This window comes from Mercenaria mercenaria, chromosome 1 (genome assembly GCF_021730395.1).
Source record: "Mercenaria mercenaria strain notata chromosome 1, MADL_Memer_1, whole genome shotgun sequence".
Taxonomy (NCBI): Eukaryota; Metazoa; Mollusca; class Bivalvia; order Venerida; family Veneridae; genus Mercenaria; species Mercenaria mercenaria.
In genome coordinates, this window is record NC_069361.1 from 7,577,242 (window position 1) to 7,598,400 (window position 21,159).

Consider the following 21,159-nt stretch of genomic DNA (forward strand, 5'->3'; position numbering starts at 1 on the left):
CCTTTTTAGAGCATAGAAGAACTCAACCACATAACACTTGAGCTGAGTAGATTTGACTCAGTCTGTTCATGAGAGGTAATGAAAAACGCGACAACAATTACGCCTCCTAGCACCTGCTTAAGCAGTTATCTATAATCCAGAAACAATGAACGGATTGAAAATTTCCAAAAGCATGAGAAAATATAACAACACTAAATCGGCTCAATACGTAAAACACAAAGATATTTATCATATGACCTATAATATGGAGGCTTTACGCTAAAGCAGATCAGTTTGGGTCGTATAAAGCAGTAAGAAACGAATACGATTTTGAAATCAAGCGTCAAAAGAGAAATATTCAGTGAAAAGACAGAGAACGCTAAAGGTGATTCCAAGACTCTGTGTGGATTAGTATCTGAACTTACTGGCAGCGAATCCGAAAACCCACAGCCTCAAGGAGAGTCCAATAATTCAATGGCCGAAAAATTTGCAGACCTTTTCATGGCAAAAATCTCAAAAATATGTCAATCCCTAAGTGAGCACCAAAACTTTGAACCTCAAACAAATTAACTGAACTGACTCAAGACGAAGTAAAAAAACACTCATCAATAAATTGAAGACTACATCTTCAGAGCTAGATATTTTGCCAACATGTATTCTGAGCTCACATGTAGATGAACTTCCCACTAGTATTTCTAAATTGGTGAATCTCTCATTACAACAAGGTGTTTTTCCTGTGAATTACAAACAAGCAGTTGTCAGACCTTTGCTAAAAAACAGGTCTTGAACTAGAGCTTTCCAATGTTCGTCCTTTGAGTAATTTATCATTTCTATCGAAACTTATGGAGAAAGCTGTTCTTAGATTAAACAAACATGTAAATCAAAACCGTCTTTTGCCTAAAAACCAGTCTGCATATAGGTAATACCACTCTTGTGAATCTGCGCTGCTTCGGTTGGTTAATGATCTTCAAAGTAGTATGGAGAAAAAGGAAGTCACGGCCCTTATTGCAATTGATCTAAGTGCGGCATTTGACACTGTCGACCACGACATTCTTATAGTTGTCCTAAAAGCATAGTATGGTGTTTGTGAAACATCTCTTCAGTGGGTAGACTCTTACTTAAGGCCTCGTACTTGTAAGATTAATATCAACAATGTATATTCATCAGACCGCCATCTTGAATGCAGTGGGCCCCAAGGCAGTTACCTTGGTCCGTGGTTGTATCTCACCTATGCTTGAACTTTTTTTGATGTCATTCCAAAATCCATATCAGTCTACGGTTTTGCTGATGATCATATACCAAATAAAAGCTTCCGTCCCACATCGGTTTCCGTAGAATCACAAGCGATCGGAGGCCTTGAACAGTGAGCAGTTATAATCAATGATTGGATGAATGGAAACAAACTGAGAATGAACACTTCAAAAACTGAATTTATCATGTTCGGTAGCAGACCTCAATTGAACAAATGTTTTACAAAATCGATTAACATTGCGGGTGATGATATCAAACGTGAAAGACCATGTAAATCACAAATGTCGTACAGTCATGTTGAATTACCTACGAATTAAGAACATCCTTAAATATTTAACAAAAGCAGTCACTGAAATTTTAGTTTGTCTCTAGTTACTTCACATCTGTATTACTGCAATGTCATACTGTATGGTGTAGCTAGCGGTGAGGTGCGTATGATGCAACGTATTCAAAACATGTGCGCCAAACTTGTCCTTAACAGAAGGAAACTTGACAGTCTAAACAAGCTTTGTGTGACCTACATTGGTTGCCAATGAAAACAAGGATTGTGTTCAAGATACTTTCTTTCATGTATAGCTGTCATATTGGCAGAACACCAATGTATTTAACAGAACTGCTTACACAGTATACTTCTAGTAGACAAGGTTTGAGATCGTCAGAAAATTCTGAATGTCGTTATGTTGTTACACACAACAAGTACAAAACATTCGATGATAGAAGTTTCTGTACTTTTGGTCCAAAACTGTGGAATGAACTGCCGTTAGAACTACGCAAAAGTAAATCACTTGACACATTAAAAAATCTTAGGACACTGTATTTCAGGGACTTCGTGTCATTGTTGTATTTTTTTTTGATAACAGTTTTATATGCGATAGCAGCAGATGATAAACTTTTTGTAAAAGGTTTTACATTTCAATATTTATATTTTCAAGAGTTATTTACTTAAACGTAATTGTTGGTACATGCTCTATATGTAGGGTAGTGTGTAGTATTTCTTATTTTCAAATAAACTGTGATAGCACCATTAGCCAGGCGTGGGGGGTGGGGTGGGGTGGGGTGGGGGTTGCAGCCTGTCTGGGCGTACCATGTTATTTCCCTTATATATTTAATGGATAAAATACAGATTTGAAACACGCGCTTGCATTCTGTTTTGCCAACATGACACGACTTATACGCGGATAAATATGAGAATCATTTTCGTCTGAATATGTATCTTCGCGGAATTCTTTGTCGTCGCAAACCTTCTTCGTCAGCATTCCTGTTCGTCGGCATTCTTCGTCGACGTTGGCATTCTTCAAAGTATTTTTTATCGTCGGCATTCTTCATTGTCTTGAACGCTCTTCTTCATCATTTGTCGTCGTTAGCATCTTTCACTGTCGTCGGTATTCTCCGTCGTCATTGATATTCTGTTCGCCATTCTCCGTATTCGTCGGCATTCTTTAACCGGGCAAAATGTCAAGCCCGCCAGCTGTCAAGTGTGATCTTAGACCTAAAGACCTGGTTCTTGCACATGACACTCCGTCTCATAATAGTGAACATTCATGCCAGTTACATCAAAATCCCACCATGCATGGAGAAGAAATGCTCCGGATAAACTTCAATTTGACGTTTGACCTCCAACTGTGACCTTGACATTTGAGATATGAACATGGGGTTTAAGCGTGATAAGCCTTCTCAATGAGGTAATTATTCATGCCAAATATAAACCAGACTGGTCCATGCATGTCAAAGTTATGGTCCGGAAAAAATCTGACGGACGCACGGACGCATGCACGTACATATACTGAACCGCCAAGAGTGGCGACTGAATTGAGCTCTCGAAAAAAATGCTCTTTGGATAACTACTTTGTTAAGATGGGTCAGTATTACGGTATGAATTTTATTTGAAAACAACTGAAAAGACCGACCTGGAGGTTTCGTTTACCTGAACTGTGCAATAAAGAATTGGCAACATGAGAACCAACTAACCAATTTACCAATTAACCAAAAGCAATTAGCCAAAAGATATCTTTCTAGATAAAAGTTGTTTGCTATCGGTGGTATGTTCCGCGGTACTAGCTTATAAATACACAAGAATTATTCATAAAAAAATTGAACAGTTTGATAACGTAATGAAATGCTAAAGCAGATATCATATACAATGAACTATAATTGCTTTCAATGACATGCAGTCTATTCCAGCAATGCAGATCATTCTCACCGAGCATTCTCCATTACTATTTACTATTCAGTTAGCAATATGTTTCTGTGTGAACTAATGCACTTTTATTTGATGAAACATACTGAAGGAGATGAATCCTTGTTTCCAGTAAAACATACGGATTTCGACACAGTTGTAATATTTAGAGATGTGTCACGTTGAAAATGCTATAAAAATGATAAAAAAATATAAAAATAAAACGTTTTTCCTTTGTAACGTCCTCTTGTTCGGCAGCGTACAAGGCGTTATCACCGTTCGCCGTATGCAATGTCCTCTTGATCCGTATTCAACATAAAACACTACTGTTATCCATCGTTTCCAAAAGTGAAACATTTACATTGGCAACTACCTGAACATAAACAAAAACATATTTCATGATGAAGATATAAACATTGCTTACATTGATAAGTATGAAATTTATTCCTCTTAATTTTTCTACTTGAACCCATTTACAAAATATATAAGAAAAGACATTTGACAAAAGCAAGTGGTGAGTCATCTAGTTGCTGTGTTGTTACGGGAGTAGGGATGATGCAGGGCGCATGTTCACGTACTCTTAATTTACAGACAATTACACCAGACAGGTCATTATTATTGTACTCGAAAGATGTAACACTTGATCAAGAACTAATTTCTAAACAGCTCGATGAATTCTGAAAAGGAGAAAAAAAGAATATATTTATTGTTACACCACATGTACAGTTTTTCTCGTTAATTGTCTTTCAAATAAACAGTTTTGTTTAATTTTTTTTTTCTTAAAATGTGAAACAAAACTCGCATTAGCTACTAGTCATTACACGAAGTATATGTTTTGATCTTAACATCAGTTCAAGTCTGAAGTCATGCAGACACGAATATTTTGCAAATGAGAAACCTCTTCTAGCAATCACAGGTCAAAAAGCGAATTTCTTTAATGAAGGCTAGATAGGGCTTATAACACAGAAAAATCTTTTTTTCTATTCATTTTGAGAATAAACAAAAATATAAAAACGATTCATGTACTATTAAAGTCTATTTTTCCGTCATTGTTCACATCTACTGTTTTGAATAAATCGTCTATCTCATTCGGATCGATATTGCCACTTATAAAAATTGCTGCAAAAGTATTAAAGAAATGCAAAGATGTCAAACAAATGAAAATATTTACTACATATTGCACTAAAGTAAAAAAAAATAAACCAGCCTGTAAACCTATGTAACCATTTTTTGGCTTCCTTCCTTTATTATACCCACTTAAGTTTTATTGGCGGAACTATATAGAAACCACTTTGAACTATCGCCTCCGTCCTTGTCACGCCCGAAATGTGTTCTTGACACATTTCTGGAACGTATATATATGTACTGAAACTGAAACTTAATTTTGAAACTTAAAATAAGGTTTAGGGACGTAAGATAACTTCACATATCAGGTCCCATAACTGACTTTTTTGACAGAAATATTTCCTTTTTAAACGCAGACGATGAGGCAAAACTGATGTCTTAACTGAACATCTCTAAAATCAATGAAGATATTGCATTAGAACTTCAAAATAGATCATAATGATCGTAAATAAAGAGCACAGAGCTGTTTTAATGACTAACTTGTGAAATACTGTCATTTTTTCACTAAATGCAATTTCCTTTAATATTCCTTAAGCATAAATTATGCATGTGTTAGCTTGAAACTACAATAATATGGGGTCAAGAATTAAGTGAAGTAAAATCTTTTATGTTGACAAAGAAACTCACATGAACCATAACCTTTTTTGAATTAATATAAAACTGTCTCTCAGATGTACAATGTGACACAATGAGCATTATTTAATACCATTACTACATTTTCCAGTACGGCTTTTAGTGGGGTATGACAGCTCTAGCTTTTATTTGGGGCTCAGGTATGATCAAATAAACGATTTGTTCAGTGAGACGCAATGAGCATTAGTAAGTACCTTTTCCAGCACGGCTTTTAGTGGAGTCATCTATCACATTTATTAACAACTCTACGTTATATTTGGGGCTCAATTATGATCAAATAAATTATTTGTTTTATGGGCATATATAAAATTTACAATACGCCTTTAGTGCAATTTTGCATTAATATACTTCGTCATTAATAAGCTCGATTATTTATAAAGCTAAAGTGTTTGTCTCCAGAGCTTCACTGAAACCCGTTTTTTTAACCTGTTTCCAGCGACGCTATAACGATAGATCAACATTGGCCACTGATACTGAAGACTTTCTGTATTCGGGAAGGACAATAAGTTAAATTTTATATTTCATTAAAAAACACCACTTATTTGATAACACACAACTTATTTCATATAAGAATCACTAACCTTTTAACTCCTTTACATCAATGTAACTGTCATCATTTTTGTCATGAAGTTTGAAAGCATCATAGAGTTCACCACTAGGGTCTTTAAGTGTCTTTACAAACGCAAAGAAATCCTCAAATGTTATTGCTTCATTTGCTGAAATAGTATTTTGTTAATATAGAGTAAGAATAAATATCCAACAGCAAAACGTTCCAAGAATCGAGAATCAAATCTAGTATATGTATGGATGTGAACATGATTAACATATACACCACAGTAAAAAGACTTATATAATAATATAAAAACATCGGCTTAACTGATTTGCCTAACTTTGTCATAAAGTCTCGTCAGTCATGCAGTAGAATTAAACCCAACATATTGCAGTAATCTTTTTAATTCTTCTGCCGAAACAACTCCATCTTTATTTTTATCAAAACTGCCGAATTTCTCATTCCACTCCGCAAAGTTAATAAAATAGTAAACAAACTGATGTATGCTCCCCGAATATATACTGAATAAAGGAGGTTACATATATGAATGGGTAACAAAAAACAATTTCAATTAAAGGCTATGTGATTTGGTAACTTGTGCAGGCAAGTTACGGCCTTGATGTAAACGTCTATCGTTATGACAAGTTTGATTGAACTTCCAGCTTTACCTCTGTTGAATGATAATAATAATAATAATATAATAAAAAAACCGGCAAAAAAAAAAAAAAAAAAAAACAACCTGAAAATAAATACAAAATGCGGAGATAAACAAACACATATTGATGAACGGTTTATTTTTCTTGCATAATTTGCTCAATGAAAATCAGTTCAATCTTGTATCCAAAATGCTTGGATTCCGGTTGTATATGGCAGATGTTTTGGTTATGTATAAATTAGCTCGAAAATACGTGAGAAAGCATGAAATATGTTAAATATGTATAGTAACTAGGATTAATCAGCGGACTTTGATCACAAACAGACAAGTTTGAGTTTTGAATCGTTAGCGGTCTCCATGCTCGAATGGTTTAGGTCTCTGACGTCGAATCACTTGCAGATGTAGGTCGTCCAAGCCTCACTCGGGCCGTTGAATTCTTCATGTGATGAATCCATCCAGCTGGCTTACGAAAGGTCGTTGGTTCTACTCAGGTGCCCGCCCTCGATGAAGATAAAATAATGCACGGAGTGATACCTGGGGTCTTCCTCCACCACCAAAGCTGAAAATGTGCCATGTGACGTATAATTGCGTTGGTGCGACGTTAAAACCAATAAAGTAAAAAGAGAATTAATGCCAAGTAAATGAAACAACAAACGAAGGCGTAACTAATCCTCTACTGTTGTCCTGAAAACAAATAAGGAACAGAGTTGTATGTTGAAGGACATTGGTGAGGATTCTTTTGAACCTTTCGAAAATCCTGATACCGACACTGAAACACCTATTACGGCTATAAATCTTACCTCAGTACCAAACATGAGTAAATTATCTAAGGCTGATATCGAACCCTGGCTTTGTGCTAGCAGCCAAACTTAAAAATGAACGTATGAAAGAGGCCTAGGTTTTGATTAAAGCAGAAACCTCCGAGATAAATTTTACTTGTGAAAAAACATCCTTGACAAATGAACTCGGTGTAACAAAACGTGAGCTTGATGAGCTCCAGCAATACGTATTTAGGATGCATCTCGACAATATTCACAACTTGACACGATAGCAGTGTTCCTCAGAAAATGTTACAGGAGCTATCTGTATAGCAAAAGTATGTAAAATGTTAAAGTCAGAACCCGTTAACTAGTATGCCGAGTGCACTTTATGATATATACTGGGCGTCATTGAAAAGTTACCAATTATATATACCTCATTATTTTTTATACATTATTGACGTCACCTTTTTATGGCCTGTGCGCGGTATATCACTCACAGACCCTGTCTGATTATGTCTCCTTACCAGTTTCATGATTGTCAGGTGAGAACAGCCCATACGACGCCTAAAGTCCGGCGTCAACCATGCCAATGGCCTGATGACGTTGAGCGTCCCTTAAATACGACATTCTTAGCAAAGATATTTTGGTTTTGAACGTTTTTCTCTTAGTATGTCATCTAACTTTCAAATGAGATGAATGATTTGCGATTAAAGATGCATACATGTCGACTTTGCTCGGAAAAGCCATTTTGCACGTGTAGGCCGTGACTCAAATGGGGTTCATTAAATTTGTCAAATCTTTACACCAGTGACTACTCAGTTGGGTCAAAAACATCGTCGCGTTGTGCTTTTAACACAGTTCAGTGCGATTTTCAAAATATAAGAGTCCATAGAGTGGTAACTTTTCCAGTGACGCTGAGTATATTTAGTGATGTATTGGGTCATATAGCTTAAAAACTGTAAGACAATTTATCCAAGGCCTTGTATAAGTTTTGCGAAATACACATAATTGTATATAACTTCAAAGGACTATATCCTCCCAAATGACCTAATAATATGCGATTTCGCTTCATAGTGATACATGCTTGTATACTTTGGCAAAATCAAATGAAAACAAAATATATGTCACTTACGTCGTATAACTGCCAGCAGTATTACTGTATATCAACCTTTGTGTTGAAAAAAACAAAATTGAATTGATACTTAACTAGTATTTTGATTAAAACAAAATCCTAATACTTCCACATCTATTTGAATACAAACATAATCTGGTTAACAGAATGAAGAACTAACCATTTTCACCTTAATTTTCAAGTACATTTGTAATATAATATATAATGTGTACTCCAAATCACTAATGAAACATAACAATTTAGTCAATATTATTCATTGTAGTAACTAATGATCTTTTGACATTTCATTCATGAAGTCTAAATAGCTCCGCAGTCATTTGAATAATTGTTTCAAGATTTTAGGTCAATAAGATTCGTACCGTAACAAATGCAGTATGAATACGCGCATTTATCGATCAAAGTTTATAATTGTTTATTACATGCACATTATATCAACGCTCAATTATAATTGATATACATCATTTTTATTCTGAATATCACAACATCAGTCTTTAAGTGTCGCGTGGCTACCGTGAAAAGCAACCCTGTACTTGGACTCAAAGTTGTCATATTTTCAAAAGAGGGTCTTGGGGTATTAAACTAAAGGAATTGAGATTGACTTAAACTATAAACACCACAAACAATTGCTTTAGTTAGAGATGTTACCTTAGATAAGTTTTCACATATAGCTTGTTTCACACTAGAAATATTTTAACATGGCCCGGTGTGGAAATTTGGGAACTTTTGACAGCGACACTTGCGCCGTTGTGTTGTTTTGGTGGGTTTGGCTCTACTAAAGAAAAGTAATTGTCATTTCTTTTCAACTAACACTAACATTTTTACAGAACGTATGCATTGCATAAATATGTTTTTTTAACTGCTGGTCCGCAGTGTAAATGCGACTTGAATTCCTCGGTCGATACACAAGATACATTTGTCAACACAAGGTGCCTGTTATAAAAAGTGGAATAGCTTCTTGCAGCAATCCTTTGGTATGGTTCTTGTTTGATCTTCAAGAAGAACGTACAATTTAGATATCTTTCTGATTTTCCTCTTAAAGCTTGATCTTGTTGATATATTTGGAAAACGTATAACCAGTAAAAACAGACTTCCGTGATTTTGTCATGAAATACACTTTAGCAATCAGTATGATACATGTACAATTTGCTAATATGCTAATCGAGTAATAAATTTTGGCATTATTTTTCATCTTAGTTACAGTTCTCGTACATTTAGTCAAATACTTGTATATATTAAGAAAATTTGACGGTGTTATTTTGTTCCTTCCAAGACATCTGGATACTTTTTTTTAAAAAAAGTCGCAAAAATGCAGATGTATGGTTGAGCAATTATCATTTATTTGGATACAAAGATGTAGATAATGAATTTTCACTGATATATGGTCAAACACTCATTTGCGAATTCTAGACAGATATGTGTTATTTCTTATTTATTTCTTATTTTTTTGTTACTTTTTAATATAAGGTGTAAATTGTAAATAACATAAAATAAATACCATAGCACCACTTGAATTTATTCAAATGTTTACAAGTTATTAACAGTGAATGAGAAAATGGCAAGTTTCCAAAAAGTATTATGAAAGATATTACCAGAAATATGAAAGGGGAGTTAGAAGCTTAAATTAGAGTAGTCACCTTGCTCACAACTAGTAAGTCGCACTTAAATCCTAATACATTATTTAAGTTCATTTTTGCAAATGCGGCATATTTAGACTTTCACAAATTCTCTTGCACGTAGCTCACAATTAGTAAATCGCACTTAAATCTTAAATTATTTAAGTTCATTTTTACAATTGCGGCATATTTAGACTTTCACATTTTTTTTTTGCACCAAAAAAAGCCCCACTAAATTCCCCTTGAAAAAAGGCAAGTATTAAGTGTAATATAGATAATCAATGATTCCAGGGTCACCCAAGAATCCTTGTTAAACATGCTTTAGACCGCAAATGTTAACAAACACCCCGCCGTTACATGACTGAAGTACTGTTGAAAAACGGCGTTAAACCCAAAACAAAAATGAACAAGGCAGTCTGAAAGACAGCTAAATCCCCCGCCACTGCTATGGATAGTGAAAGGGTAAAACCTTTGATTTTACCTTGAACTGACATGGCTGACTCATGAATTCTGCACAACGTCTTGATGAGGTGATCATTTGACCAAAGTTTCATGAAAATCCTTCAAGGGGTTTAGGAGATACAGAGCTGAAACCTTTGACCTTCAGTTGTGACCTTGACCTTCAGTTGACATGGCTGACTCATAAGTTCTTGATGAGGTGATCATTTGACCCAAGTTTGATGAAAATCCTTCAAGGGGTTAAGGAGATACAGAGTGGACACCAAATGGAAGGCTCAAACTTTCGACCCTTAGTTGTGACCTTGACCTTGAGCTGGCATGGTTGACTCATAATTTCTGCACATCGTTCTGATGAGGTAATCATTTGACCCAAGTTTTATAAAATTCCTTCAAGGGGTTTAGGAGATATAGAGCGGACATGAAATGGAAGGCTCAAACCTTTGACCTTCAGCTGTGACCTTGACCTTGAGCCGGCATGGCTGACTCATGGGTTCTGCACATCGTCTTGATGAGGTGATCATTTGACCCAAGTTTTATAAAATTCCTTCAAGGGGTTTAGGAGATATAGAGCGGACACAAAATGGCAGGCTCAAACCTTTGACCTTGAGTTGTGACCTTGACCTTGAACCGACAAGGCTGTCTCATGGGTTCTGCACATCGTCTTGATGAGGTGATCATTTGACCCAAGTTTCATGAAAATCCTTCAAGGGGTTTAGGAGATATGGACCGGACACGATTTTGTTACGGACGGAAGGACGGACGGAAAGACGGACGGAAGGACGGACAGACGGACGGAAGGACGGACGGACGCAGACCATTCCTATAATCCCTCCGTCACGGCGGGGCATTAACAAACATGTATCATAAGTTTAGAAACAAGTTAAAGCATAGCAAAAGTTCCTTCTAGGGCACATCTGTATAAATATAAGATGATCGTCTTGTAAAATTTTGGTTGCAATGTCTGTTTTATACTGCCAAAAATATCAGGTAAGTATTTACGCTAGTTATTTCACATAAATTGTTAAATCCAACAACAAATTAAATCTGTTACCTCTTTCAGTAGAGTAAATACGGCAATAAGACATTGACCCGGTCAGTCTATTATGATTCGATGTGTGAATTCGTTGCGCATAATTACAAGCTGGCCAATTAAACTCCGTGACCTTAGAAATAACCTCTGACGTTAAACTATTCTTTCAACCTATTCTTTCAACCTTTGTGTTGAAAAAAAACAAAATTGAACATATATGTTGAGTGGCGCCTTAATACACAATAGTATACCAGTGCAGCTGGTGCTGTGTCATTTTATAAAGTAAATGTTAAAGTTTCTACTGTCATTTTTCTCTCTCTTTCTTCTTAAATTTAAGCAGCAGAGCAGGAGAAGAATAATTATTTCATAAAAATCGTAAGGATCTTTCTTGAATTTTCCATTTCTTAGTGCCATGTATTGTGAAAGTTTAATTTTGTTAATATAGAAATATGAAAAATAGTTATCATGTTTAATCAATTTAAATTTTGGACTATTAATTCAAAGACTTCAGTTGACATTCTGCCCCACACATAAAATTCAAAATTTGCCTTAAACTTGTATATATATCAACACCAAGCAATTTAAATAATTTATTTAAATTATACCATAATTTAGACAGCGAATGCTTAAAAGCTAATAATTTGCACCCATGAAATATGTTGAAGTATGCAATATTCTTAAGAATACAATTTCATCAAAATTTAACGTTAAACAATTTTAGTTTGCCGACTCTCTTTCTGCATCTAGTCCAGCGGTTGAATATGGAGAAACCAGAGCATATATTCTATTAAGTTTTGAAAAACGTGTCACAGCATTTTGTTTATTTGTTTATTGGGATCGAAACATGGTGAATTGTTTTGTATCAATTTTCCAAAGAGGAACTGTACAGGCTAATGCTAGTGTGAAAACAAAACTAAAAATAATCTTGAATATATGTTTATTTTAAACATTTAAAAGCAAAACTAATTATAAAGTACGACTCCTTCACAATATACAGCATTATGTGAATGAAGAACGAATTTGTAAATCATATACTTATTGGATAAGTGAGCCTAACTCTTGCAACCAACGGAAGTACTTACAAACTTTTTAAAAGAATCTTTCAATTAAAAAAAAAGAAACAATGTCAAAATATTAGTATTGTCATATGTGTACTTTACTAGTTGAGAAGATGAAATGTAAAGGCTAAATTCAGTTGCGTAACACTTTGTCCAAAATATTGAACATATTTTCCCTGTCATATATTTCACATTGATATTATTGACGAGTCATTGAGTTCAATGTAAATATATTTAGAATACAAACAGTCAAGTAAGAGTCAGATTTATGAAAGGCTCTGAAAAATGAAAACGATGTTTGTCCATAATTACATAAAACATGTTAAGAGTAATTTTGAAATAACGGCGCATTTTTACATAGTTTTCCGATCCAACGTCCAATTCTTGTGTTCTAATGATAGGTAAATTTCTGGCGGCCACAGTTAAACACGCCAGTACGATACAAAGCTGTCACATGGGTTTTCTTTATAGACAATTCCAAATAACAGTGAAAATCGCGAAACAATATATGAAGATGATAGACCCCGCGTACAACTCAGACATTAAATCTGACAATGAAGAAGCTGATGTATTACCCGTTTTCAGGTAACACAAGCTTAGTTTAGCCTACACAGTTCACCTTGATATAGTCTTTGAACGGCACATTCCACTCTACAAGTGAGCCTGTATACAAGTTATCTCAGAAAATAAGTTCCGGAAGTGTCCTGAAGGATATATTATTGAAACTGAAAACAAAGTTGATGTACAACAGAGTGATCAGCTATGTATGAGAACTGTCTGTCATGTCGTAATGCTTTCAAAATATTTCAGTGAAGAGCTCCACAAATTCTGGAATAAAAAGCAAGGAAATGTGATTACAAATAAAACGGGTAAATAGCATGATTGATAGGCAACGCGATGACGGTTCATTTTAATATTATCATCTTCCGTCAATTGGCGTGTTAAAAAGACGATAACGCCTTTCCCAATGAGTAAGTAAATACATTAATAAATGAATAAAAATCTTAAGAGAAATCATATATTTATATTGATGTTGTGTGACATATTGTCAGACAAGAGCCGTCGTCAGCAATATATATGTATACCCGTTTCAACAAAGATTGTCAAGTATTTAATAAAATGACTAGACACTTCTACCAGTATTTGAATCAACCATAAATTGTAGTAGTGCTACAGTTATAATGTAATTTAGATTAAGTAGTTTATTGTAGCCGTTCTTATATACACGGATTTAGGTAGAACATTTTATATAATACATTAATGAAAAATATTTACCTTTATATTCAATTTTTCCGTCACTGTTTGCATCAACCAGTTTGAACAAGTCATCAATTTCATTTGGGTTGAAATTTCCACTGGTAAACATTGCTACAATATGATTAACTTAAAGTAGAATACTGAGTACATTGTAGATTGGTCAGTCAAAACATGCAGTTTTCTGATAAACACTGGTATAAATATTAGAGTGAAGCAGTGTGATAAACATGATGTAAATATTAGAGTGAAGCAGTATGATAAACTATTGATGTAAATATCATGTTGAAGTAATCTGTGAACATTACTACAAATATCAAGTTTAAGTAGTCTGGGAACATTGCTAAAATGTAAGCTAAATTAGTCCGTAAACTTGCTGTAAATATAAGGCTGAAGTAGTCCGTTAATATTGCTGTAAATATAATGTTGACATAGTCCGGGTACATTGCTGTCAACATAAAGTTGAAGTAGTTAATTAACATTGCTGTACATATAAAGCTAAAGTAGTCCCTAACATTGCTGTAATTATACGATTGAAGTAGTCCGTAAACATTGCTGTAAATATAAATTTGATGTAGTCTATTAACATTGCTGTAAATATAAAGTTGAAGTGGTCCGGAAACATTGCTGCAAATATAAATTTGAAGTGGTCTGGTAACATTGCTGTAAATATAAAATTGAAGTGGTCCGGAAGCATTGCTATTGATATAAAGCTGAAGTAGTCTGGAATCATAACTGTAAATGGAAGGCTGGAGAAGTCAGTCCGTTAACATTACTGTAAATATAAGGCTGAAGCAGTTCGTTTACACTGCTGTAGTAAAATTGGTCTGGGTACATTGCTCTAAATATAAAGCTGCAGTAGACCATAAACATAGCTGTAAATATAAAGCTGAAGTAGTCCGCGAACATTGCTGTAAATATAAGACTGAAGTAGTCCGTTAATACTGCTGTAACCATTAAGTTGAAGTAGTCCATGAACATTGCTGTAAATATAAAGTTGAAATAGTCCATGAACACTCCTGTTAATATAATGCTGAAATAGTCCGCGAACATTGCTATAAGTGTAAAGCTAATGTAGTCCGTTAACATTGCAGTAAATATTAAGTTGAAGTAGTCCGGGTACATTCTGTAAATATAAAGTTGAAGATCATTAACACTTCTGTAAATATAAGGTTGAAATAGTCCGGGTATAATGCTGTAAATATTACGATGGGGTAGTTGTAAATATAAAGTTGAAATAGGCATGAATGTATATATGAACTGAAGTCGTCTAAAATATATAGTTGAAGAAGGCCCGGGTCATTGTTGTAAGTATAAAATATTCTGAGAACATCAATATAATATAAACTTGGAGAAATCTGGGAACATTGCTGTAAATATAACTTTGAATTTGACCGGGAGCATTGCTGTAACTAAAAACATAAAGCTGAAGTAGTCTGGGACCATTGTTGTAAATAACACAGAACATATTTAACTACAATTATCGAAGCCGTGTTGACAATATTTGCTAGAAAAAGAGAGTAAGAAGTTTAATTCTTAACAATGCTCAAGATAAATGTGCAATAGTCTGATAAAATTCAGATAAATGTTACCAAAATAAACATTGAAATTTGCTTAAATAAGTAATGCTCAAACAATGTGGCAAACGATGTTAAAATGAAGTTTAAGATGAAGCACAAGAAATTGTCTAACGTTCAATTACCTTACTCTCATTCATTTACATTGCTTATTTATGGCGGCTGAATTCTGCCATTACATTCTGCGAACACGTATTTGTCGTATCGACGCGTTAAATTTTCGTTCTGGCGTGTTGGTGTCCAAATTAGCGCGCCAATATGACAAATACCGTATTTCTTTTTTTTAAGTTTTGGATCGCTTTAAATTAAATGCTAAGCTACAATTACATTAACATGAATTAACAGATGAATAATTACTGTTGAAACACGTCAAAACGTTGAATAGTGCGCGCCGATACAACTAGTACAGTTTTTGGTCGTGTTTGTCGTTTTAGCGTGTTGGCGCACGTCGAACGAAATGGCAGAAATCAACCACTAAACATTATAAAGGCTATTATAATATAAAAATCAAAGTAAAATGTACCTTTATCTCTGTACATGACTGTTTCGGCTTACAGCACTGAGTGTAGACATTGAGTTTAGTAGTTACTGGTGAATTTCAAATAAAGAGTATTTCTTATTCAGATGGTTTAACTTCTCTATCAAGAGTACTTGAAACTGAATGTGAATTTGGTATTGAGCTCAAATTCACGGACCTGCAAACAATACGAAATAAAAATGTGTTCACCAGTACAGAGCTCATATTGGTGTGACGTCACTAACGTTACCTTTCATTTCTTGTTCGTCGATATAGCCGTCCCCATTTTTTATCATGCAGCTTAAATGCGTCCAAAAGTTCACCACTCGGATCTTTAAGACTCTTTACAAACGGAAAGAATTCTTCAAATGTTATTGTTTCATCATCTGAAGAAGAAGTACACTTGTAAACATTATAGAAAGTGTGCGATGGCCATCAATGCTGTCTGGCAGAGGTATTCCGAAGTTATAATAGCAGAAATTGTGATACATATGATTATCAGCACATTAACAATTTCAGATTAGTGTATCAGATAAAATATTAAATTACTTAGATCTCTCTCACTTTTTTTGCCAGCATGCTGGGCGGGTTTTATTAAGATTTATGAAATCTAAGATTTGGATCACTAAATATTAAATCATAAGCTACATTTACATTAACCTAAAGTATCCGATTGAATAACTACTGTTATTAGTAGTAGTGTTGATCAACATTAAACGTTTAATTCAGAAGTTTTGATATTGATATATAAATTCAAAGTTTAAAGATGACATCATGGAACTTAATGCAAAAATATGAATATTTTAATATTCTTATAACTGATTTGGACAAAGCATAATCTAATTACAGTGCATAAAAATTTTCAAAAGAATTTAGTACAATATGAAACTACAGTACCTATAATAATATTTTCGGCTAAAACTATGCCACCACTTGTATCTATATAAATGTGTACAACACGGAGATGTGGACGCAGTGGACGAGAGAGCTAAGACGCTTTCCTACGTAGGTGAAGGCCCCTGGTTCGAATCCTGGCTACTCTCATTGCGGTGTGTCCTTGGGCAAGGCACTTTATCACGATTGCCTCAGTCGACCCAGCTGTAAATGGGTACCAGCAAATTGCTGGGGGTAATATATAATTGGTTTTAACTGTTCTATAAATAGGGTCGCTCAAAAGCTCTAAGGAGCTTATGTTAACTGTTTCACAAAGCGACGGTAAATAAAATTACCTTTACCTTTATACCTACTTTTGCCGTCATCTAAATCTAAAAATGGTTTTATCAATGACCTCTACAGTTAAAAATTTTAAATAGTTATGTTCATACTTCAGAAACACCCGTTTAACGAATTGGTTGACGGATGCCAATCATCTGTCTGGAGTTCCAAGTTATAATTCAAATGTGATCCCTATGATTATCACACAAACAATTGATTGTATCAATAAAATATAAATTATTAATTCTGTTTAATTTAATCTGTTTTATAGATTTAGAAATCTTTGGACACTAAAAAATCAGTACATATTCATTAACAAGTTCCATAACTACTGTTATTAAAGATAACATAACGTTTAATTTAGCATTTTGTATTGCATATAACTATTCAACGTAAATTATCAGAACTTTCAATCTATGAAATTTTAATATTCTATCTTTTGGACAAAGCACACAAATTACAGTGCATAATTTCAAGTTGCAAACTAAATACGAAAATATTGGCTAAAACTAAGCACATGTATTATAAAATTGGAAAAGGAGATTGCAAGAGAGAGTAAACCTCACTAGTGACGGGCCCTAGCGAATCCTGGTACTTCTTGGGTCCTGGCAAGGCATACAATTCATACACGAAAGACCACAAATTTGTAAAAATATGTTTTATGCTAAAAAGTCTAAAGCACAATGAGCATTAATATTAACTGCAAAAGATGGTAAATAAAATTTCCCTATGTTAAGTAATCTAAAAATGGTTTACATTCCTCGCGTAAAAAATGTTATTCCCGTAACCCCAGTTATTACCACTGTATATCTTTTCAAAACATAATTGTGTCACGTTTTAGAAGTTTTTAATGTTAAACATAGACCAAACGGTATGAGAAAATAACTTTTTAATCTAAAGTTTTCGTGGAATACAAATACACCCGAGATACAAATCAAATCTTATAGGAAATACTACAGTATAATCAAATATTTTGTTTGACGTAACTCTGCGATAAATCTGCATTTATTTACAAATTATAATAAAATATTTAAGAAGATAATTTGGAAGCAGAGAATGCAAGCAAGCAAAATATTTGATAATGTCTGGTTATTAGAGGTAATAAAATCTACAATTCTAAATCTTAAGCTCTATTGATGTCGTATTTTAGATCAAGCGTATCATGTATCTGTTATTTCTATCATTAAACTCTTAATCTGTTTGTCTTATAAATCAGCGATAATACAATAAAGGGATTTGACATTTGGCTTCTGTAATCTGTTGTTAATCCTATCTACTCGTCTACTGCTGTATAGGATTAGGTTTTTATTTCACGTAGTAATGAATAATACGCTTGTATTTTTCTTCTTTGTGTCAGGCATAGCAAATATGAAACTGAAACCCGTTTAACAAAGCCTACTTAGAACAAAGATAGAACTTGGGAGTAAGGTATTTCACGTATATTCATTTCAATAATTTTGCTATTCTTGAAATCTGAGACGAATGAAAATAAGATTGATTTGTTCTGAAATTGAATTAACATATTTTAAAAAGTATATACGTTAAACTCTTTGAAATAAATGTAGTTTAAAATTCCACACTTACGAGGGAACTTAGGATGAAACGCCTGCTGATTTTTTGCGACACGGGTCCCAGATTTATACATGTAATCTACGCTCACGGGTCCCAGATCTGTACATGTAAGCTACGCTCACGGGTCCCAGATCTATACATGTAATCTACGCTCACGGATCTATACATGTAATCTACGCTCACGGGTCCCAGATCTATACATATAATCTACGCTCACGTGGCACAGATTTATACATGTAATCTACGCTCACGGGTCACAGATCTATACATGTAGTCTACGCTCACGGGGCATAGATCTATACATGTAATCTACGCTCACGGGACACAGATCTATACATGTAGTCTACGCTCACGGGTCACAGATCTATACATGTAATCTACGCTCACGGGTCACAGATCTATACATGTAATCTACGCTCACGGGGCACAGATCTATACATGTAATCTACGCTTACGGGTCCCAGATCTATACATGTAATCTACGCTCACGGGGCACAGATCTATACATGTAATCTACGCTCACGGGGCACAGATCTATACATGCAATCTACGCTCACAGGTCACAGATCTATACATGCAATCTATGCTCACGTGGCACAGATCTATACATGTAATCTACGCTCACGGGTCCCAGATCTATACATGTAATCTACGCTCACGGGTCCCAGATCTATACATGTAATCTACGCTTACGGGTCCCAGATCTATACATGTAATCTACGCCCACGGGTCCCAGATCTATACATGAAATGTTTTCTACGCTCACAGGTCCCAGATCTATACATGTTATCTACTCTATGCTCACGGGTCACAGATCTATACATGTAATCTACTTTATGCTCACGGGTCACAGATCTATACATGTAATCTACGCTTAAATCGTCAAAATAGAATCTAACCTGAAAATGTTAAGTGGTACTTACTGTTTTTATCTAACTGTTTCATGTATTCGACTAGCTCGTCTGCTGTAGGATTGAATCCGACATATTGCAACAATCTTTCTAATTCTCCAGCAGAAATACCCCCATCATTATTCCTGTCAAAGTTTTCAAACTTCTGTCTCCATTCTGAAGATAGTAACTAGCATGTATGGCAAAGAACTGACAAAACTTTATTTAATCTCGAATTTCCGACAATACCAGCATATGTTTCATAACATCAAACTTTTTGAAATATTTAGACGAATCCTGTAATGTTTATATGGTGTGTTTTTGTCTATTCGTACTATTATGAAACTGGAAAATTAAAAAAAAGTCCTTCAGTAAAGAATTGCAGATAAGACAACAAATAAGTCGTATTTATTTATCCCGGACAATTATATTTCAAAAATAGAATACTTAAGGTGTTAAGATTAGATTAGACTGGTTATGGGTTAAGGTAGGTGTAAGTAGAATATTTAAGTAAACGTCGTTGAAAATGAAAATAAAGTGTAGGTTATGTACATAGATTTTAAAAGGGATAAATAGGAATTTCGTATGTGGTTGTAAATTTGAATATTTTACTTTTGCAATAAAATAATAAAAGAATATTTTGGTCTCATGGAAAATTGATTTGCAATTATAGTGCATAAACATACACATAAACCTTGCACCGTTATGGCACTTGTCTTCCATTTTCCATATGGCCGAGCGGTGAGTCTTCAACTTGGAATCACTTACCCCTAAACGCTTCGGGTTAGAAACCTAGATTAGACCATTTTGGTGCATAATTCATAATTCTTTTAAGTAAGGAAGCCATCTATCAGGCTTCCGGAAGGTCGGTTGTTCTACCAAGGCGACCACACATGACCGAAATAAATAATGCATGCCTGGGGTCTTCCTCCAACATGATTTCTAAGCTGTAAAAGTCGCGATTTGACACATACCTTGTCGGTGTTACGTTAAACCCAACAAAAAATGAATGTTCCGGTGATCAATTTGACTTTAAAAACTTTAAAAACAGAAACAGATTAATGACTTGAATTAAGTAGTATCGTACCACTTGATTTAATACATTTCAAGTAGTTTTAAGTGATTACTTACGATTTATTACACGCGGATATCGGAATTTTCGTTATAAACACTGCGGACATAGAATAGCAGATGAACTTTCTGCAACAAAAGCGGTTGTATAAAATTTTGTGCAGCCTTTGATAGCGGCAGACGTTATCTACTTTACTATCAAAATGCAGAGTTGTGTTTCCTTAACATTTTTTAAAAAACACCATAACAACGAGAAAGTTGTTCGAATACATATTCATATAGCGCTACCTGCAAGTGCTTCGCAATGTTGTACAACTGTTGCATAATCGGGGACCAAGACAACGTAGGCAAATTATAAATGTTATAAACAGTTTCAGCCTTAACATTGCTTTAACCTTTTTACTCCTATACAAAACAATCGTGACAAAGTCAGTGACTTAATGGGTTTGGACTGCAACGACCGTTGCTGCAATATCGCTGCTTTGTTTCAAAATTGCTCTACGACATTTGTTCTTTGGATAAGAATAAGAACATTTACAATAATACATTTTTGTTGCCGTTTTAGATATTTTAGAGGTTTTTCATGAAATGCTTTTTTTTTTAAGCAGGCATTTGACACGTAAAAAGAATATGAGAATTTT

The 21,159-nt window shown here is 34.5% G+C and overlaps 1 long non-coding RNA gene across 1 annotated transcript; it reads right to left on the reverse strand.

Moving 5' to 3' along the window:
• Nucleotides 1-12,003: 12,003 nt before the first annotated feature.
• LOC123545801 (uncharacterized) lies at nt 12,004-20,409 on the reverse strand. The gene is made up of 4 exons (XR_008370296.1): nt 19,481-20,409; nt 16,021-16,156; nt 13,698-13,790; nt 12,004-13,250 (listed from the first exon to the last, which is right to left on the reverse strand). It is a non-coding gene; the product is annotated as an uncharacterized LOC123545801 (long non-coding RNA).
• Nucleotides 20,410-21,159: the final 750 nt, after the last annotated feature.